We start from the raw sequence: 5551 nt of genomic DNA, 5'->3' as shown, positions 1-5551 counted from the left end.
AACCAAAGGTAGTAAGCCTAGGCTAAGATGTATGCTCATGACCTATACAAGGCAGGGACATGAGTAGAGGTGTGTTCAAAGGAAAGAAAGTGGCAGTGGCTCGAGGGAGCTGTCTTGTTCTCCAGGTCAGCTTAGCTCAGAAATTAAGGTGAGAGCTCCCCATCTGACTCCCATAAGCCTTTGCTTTGGCTTTCTCTTTCCACTGAGTCTCGACTTCAGGAATCCCTGATCCCTGGCCAACTCCTCCTGGCCAGACAGAAAGAGGAAACCTCACTGAGTATCCTGTTCCAAGAAGTTGTCCTCTGAGGAGTGAGGGAGGGTGAGGTCCAGCCTTGCCCTGCACCTGCACTCTTCTCCAAATTCCATATGATAACAGGTGGTATGAGAACTAGGCCCAGGCCTGAGGGACACTATGAAACTTCCATAGCTGAAAATTAACTTCTCCTAAGGGCCTAGCCACTTCTCTGGCCCCTTGATCTGATTGCAAGGGAAATCAAGGACAGGTCTGAGAGATCTTTATGAAATGGGTCATAACAAGTATGGGGAGCTTCCAGAGTGTCTCTTCACCCTCTGGAGATAGAAACAGCACTATCCTTGTCTTTTTCTTGATCCTGGGTCCCTGACTGGGAAGCAGCATGAAAACTGAAGCCAATCTGCCCATTTCACCTCCCAGGGATTGCCTGGGAGCCTCTCCCTTGCTGATATATATTTTGTTGGTTGTGGGGCTTCAACTCTGGGCCTAGGCGCTATCCAGTGCTTTTCAGCTCAAGGTGAGCACACTACTACTTGAGCCACAGCACCACTTCTTGTTTTCTGAGTGGTTTATTGGAGATAAGAGTCTCATGGAGTTTCTTGTCCGAGCTGGCTTTGAACAGCTATCCTTAGATCTCAGCCTCCTGAAAGACTATACTTTCAGGGATCATTTCTATAGTTCGTTACTAGATCTCAGCCTCCTGAGTAGCTAGGATTACAGGTGTGAGCCACCAGCGCCTGGCTCCCTTGCTGATATTGACCCCAGAACAGTCTCTATCAATCACCAGGCCTACCCTCTATTCTCAATGCCCTCAGCAGGTCTCAGCCTAGCAAATCCTTCCCTAGGCTATTTCCAAAAGGAATCCTTTTCCAGAACAGTCCTACCTTAAAAGGCAGAGTGACAGAGTGCTGGTGCTGGGGGAGATGGAGCCTCTTAATAGGGTCATCATGGTGTTAGTATCTGATGGAGGAGGCAATGGGCCTTGGGGCCATAGAAATGGTGGAGACACTGTTGTAGGTCAGAGCAGTTGGATTGGAATCCTAGCTTTCCCGTTTAGTGCTTGAGTAACTTCTGAAAGTCATTCTGCTCTTAAGAGGTGTTTGCAAATGAGAGGAATGAGACTTTGTTGCAAAGATTAAGTTATAGGTAAGGTCTTATATGCTTATACATGCATTGACAAGATTATATTAAAGACAGTGTTAACAATGATTGGGATCTGGGGAGTAGCTCAGTGGTACAGTGTAATCCTAGCACGCACAAGGCCTGGGATCAACCCCAGCAACAAGAAAACAAAAACACTTGGGAATGGCCATGGTGGTACATGACCTATGATCTCAGCTACTTGGGAGGCAGAGGTAAGATCTCAGTTTAAGGCCAGGCTGGTAAAAGCTCAAGACCCTATCTGAAAAATAAACTAAAAGCAAAAGGATTGAGTGGAGTGACAAACTCTTAGTTCAAGCCCTAGTTTAAGCTAAAAGGAAATGAAATAAAGTAATAAAAACAAAACCATAGTTATCTCTGGAAATGTGTTAACAGGGGCAAGGAGAAAGTCCTACTTTCTACCTTATTGTCTTTCATACTGCTTTACTTTTATTACTACGCACATTTCATATTTATTTAAAGCGAGGAAGGAGAAAAAAATAGGATGAATCACTACTAGCCAAGTAGCCAAACTGAATTTGAGTCAACAAAGGGTAGCCTTAATTGTTACCTGTTAAATGAATAACAATACCTCCTTCCTGAGCTTTGTATCTTGGTGTGAAAGTGATTTGTAAATAAATTGCTATTTAAGAGCTAGTTATAATTAACATCTAGGTAATGATGTCGGCCCAAGCACAATTATATATGTGAGCCAGCTTTAGAGCCAGCTCTAAACGGGAGTAGGTGTATATATCGTTATCGTTAAGGGTGATTATGTAAATAGAGCAGGGTGGTACTTCAGAACACCCACTCAGTAGCCAAGCCACCTATATGAATCCTGAATTCACTGGAGATGTGATATTGACCAATTTATTTCACCTCTTTGGGCCTTAGTCCTCCTATCTTTAAAATGGTAATAATAACCTTACCTACTCCAGAGCATTCCTGGGAAGGTTACTATGAACTATATAATATGAAACTCTTTAAGCAGTCCTTGGCATATTGTAAATGTACAATTGTTTTCTGTTTTGTGTCTCTGTGTGTACATTTTGATATTCCTCATCTCTGGAAAAGGAAGAACACTGTCTCTCTCTTCTTCCATGCTGGCTGTGGAGATGACCATGTGGGCCTTTTGATCTGTTGGCAGACCCCAACCATGGGAATCTATGGTGCTTGTTTTGTTTTTTGTTTGTTTGGTTTTTTTGGTTGGTCATGGGTCTTGAACTCTGGACCTGCGCTCTTCAGCTCAAGGTGAGTGCTCCACCACTTGAGCCACAGCGCCACTTCTGGTTTTATAGTGGTTTTTATCGGAGATAAGCGTCTTATGGACTTTCCTGCCGGAGCTGGCTTTGAAGCACAATCCTCAGATCTCAGCCTCCTGAGTAGCTAGGATTACAGGTGTGAGCCACTGGTGCCTGGCTTCTATGGGGCTTAAAGAGAACAAGGCCACCTTTTGTGGAGGGTCCAGAGTCAGGATACATCCTTTCAGGGAGCCCTGGAGAAGATAGTGTGACTCCCAGGCATTCTGGAAAGTTCCCTGGCAATGCCCCCATGGTCCCTCTGGGTCACTCAGATAAACTGAGCCGAGAGAGCAGGGATGGGGCTGGGAAGATGGTAGAGCGCTTGCCTTGCATGCCTGAGGCCCTGGGTTCAATTCCTCAGCACCACATAAGCACAAAGAAAAAACCCAGAAGTGGCGCTGTGGCTCAAGTGGTAGAGCGCTAGCCTTGAGCTGAAGAGCTGAGGGACAGCGCCTAGGCCCAGAGTTCAGGCCCCACGACTGGACCCCCCCCCCAAAAAAAAAGAGAAAGCAGGGATGAAGAGAAGTAGGTCACTCTTACTTCAGCAGACAGAAGAGACCAGGGGTTAGGGTTTTGTAACCTAAGGCCAGAAAGAAGTATCCAGGCAGCTTCCATTATCTCCATCTTCTTCAAAGAATCAGCCTTCCCCAACCCACTTTCTGCTCTCAGTGCTTCTGTTTAAGGCTGGATGGTCATTCCTATCCATCCCAAGTCTAAGAGGCACTTCGCTTCTGGGAGATGTTGGGCTGCTAAGCAAGTTAGGCAGGTTTGGGAGAAGGTGGAGAGACCTTGACTTGGGGGAGGATCCCAGGTCTGGATGCCAAGGCAGGGGCCAGCCTGGGAAGGGAAGGGAATACGTTCCCAGCTAGAGCCCAGCCAGGAAGGAGATGGAGCAGGCAGGCAGACCCACCCTCTTTGGAGTCACAGCCTGTTTTCCAATAGAGACACTGTGTTCCAGGGTGCTGCAAGATTAAGAGCTTTTAAACCCTGAACTGGGACAGAGGGTCAGGCAAGAGTTTGTTGGAATCACAGGACAATGTAGCTTGACGTGGGATTTAGTTATTTATTCTACATTCTCCATGAAGTCACTCATGTGGGTTCAAGCACTGGGTCCCCCCAACTCAAGCACATAATCACACGCATCACTCCTGGGCATGTGCACACAATCGTGTACACACATATACAAGCAGGCGCAGTCACACAAGGACAGTGCTGGAACTCATGGTCCTTTCACTCACCTGACAAGTTAGGCCAGATCCTGGGAGCTTTTCAAGATGGAGAGGCCCTCTTAAGGTTTTTTCCTCCTGAAAAGCCATGCCTAGGGCTGCTCTTCCCTCTGAGCAATGTGGTTTGTCTCTCTGTAGAGTGTCTGGCCATCTGCATTTGTGAACATACCTGAGGTCTCAATTGTTCCAGGAACTGGGGGCTCCTGAAAGAGAGGCCCAAATTTCTATCAGAGCTTTGTCCCATAAGATGCTCCCTTAAAAGGAGGCCAAGGGGCTGGGAATGTGGCTCAGTGGTAGAGTGCTTGCCTAGTATGCATGAGGCTCTGGATTCGATTCCTCAGGGCCACATAAACAGAAAAAGCTGGAATGGCGTTGTGGCTCAAGTGGTAGAGTGCTAGCCTTGAGCTGAAGAGCTCAGGGACAGCACCCAGGTCCAGAATTCAAGCCCCATGACTGACCAGGAAAAAAAAAAAAAAGAGGCCAATAAGTTCCACAGAAAGAGAGTTGAGGTGGGGTGAGCAGGCGGATGTAGGGGTGAGGGGGAATTTGAATGGGTGCTCTCATCTTCAAAGGAGTGAGAAGGGGCACAGGAAGAGTGCAGGGCAAGTTGGGAAGGGAGCAATATGGACATGGTGAGGGTCATGGAACAATCTTCATGCTCTATTTTAAAGATAAATATTTAAAGACATTCAGACAGTATACATATTATGCATGTCCTTTATGACATATATTGTTATATATAGTATGTATATAGTATGACTTATGACATATATTACTATATATGAATAGAGCTCAATGAATCTTCATGAAGTAGACATACCCATGTAAATAGATAAAAGAAGTAAAGTAGCTAACTATTGGCATCTTAGGAGCCCTTCATGCCCCCTTCCACAGTGCCCTCAGAGTGATCCTATTCTGGCTTTTTATACCAAGACTAATTTTTTTGTGTCAGTACTAGGGCTTGAATTCCAGATCTGGAGCTCATGATCTTTTTATGCTCATGACTAGTGCTCTACCACTTGAACTCCGCTTCTTACTTTTTTTGTGGGGGGGTCTGGTCGTGGGCCTGAACTCTGGGCCTGGGCGCTGTCCCTCAGCTCTTCAGCTCAAGGCTAGCACTTTACCACCTGAGCCAGAGCACCACTTCTGGCTTTTTTCTTTTTGCTTATGTGGTGCTGAGGAATCAAACCAAGGGCCTCATGCATGCAAGGCAAGCACTCTACCACTGAGCCACCTTCCCAGCCCCTCCGCTTCTCACTTTTTGTTGGTTAATTGAAGGTAAGAGTATCTTAGTTTGGGCTGGGAAGGTGCTCAGCGGTAGAATGCTTGCTGTGCATGCATGAAGCCCTGGGTTCAATTCCTCAGCACCACATAAGCAGAAAAAGCCAGAAGTGGCGCTGTGGCTTAAGTGGTAGAGCCCTAGCCTTGAGCTGAAGAGCTGAGGGACAGTGCCCAGGCCCAGAGTTCAGGCCCCACAACTGACAAAAAAAAAAAAAAAAGAGTCTTGGTTTTGTCTGCCTGGGCTGGCTCCAAATTGTGATCCTTAGATCTCAGCCTCCTGAGTAACTAGGATTATAGGATTGAGCCATCAACATCCAGCAACTTTTGCCTATTTTAATCCTTTAAATAGG

General features: G+C 46.4%; 1 pseudogene; it reads left to right on the top strand.

Annotated features, from left to right (window-relative positions):
- The first annotated feature begins 900 nt into the window (after positions 1-900).
- Positions 901-995, top strand: LOC122116043 (annotated as a pseudogene).
- Positions 996-5551: the final 4556 nt, after the last annotated feature.

This window comes from Dipodomys spectabilis, unplaced genomic scaffold, assembly GCF_019054845.1.
Source record: "Dipodomys spectabilis isolate Male_0828 unplaced genomic scaffold, ASM1905484v1 ptg000125l, whole genome shotgun sequence".
Taxonomy (NCBI): Eukaryota; Metazoa; Chordata; class Mammalia; order Rodentia; family Heteromyidae; genus Dipodomys; species Dipodomys spectabilis.
Note: the sequence above shows the minus strand (reverse complement) of the source record. Positions and strands in the feature narration are given on the sequence as shown.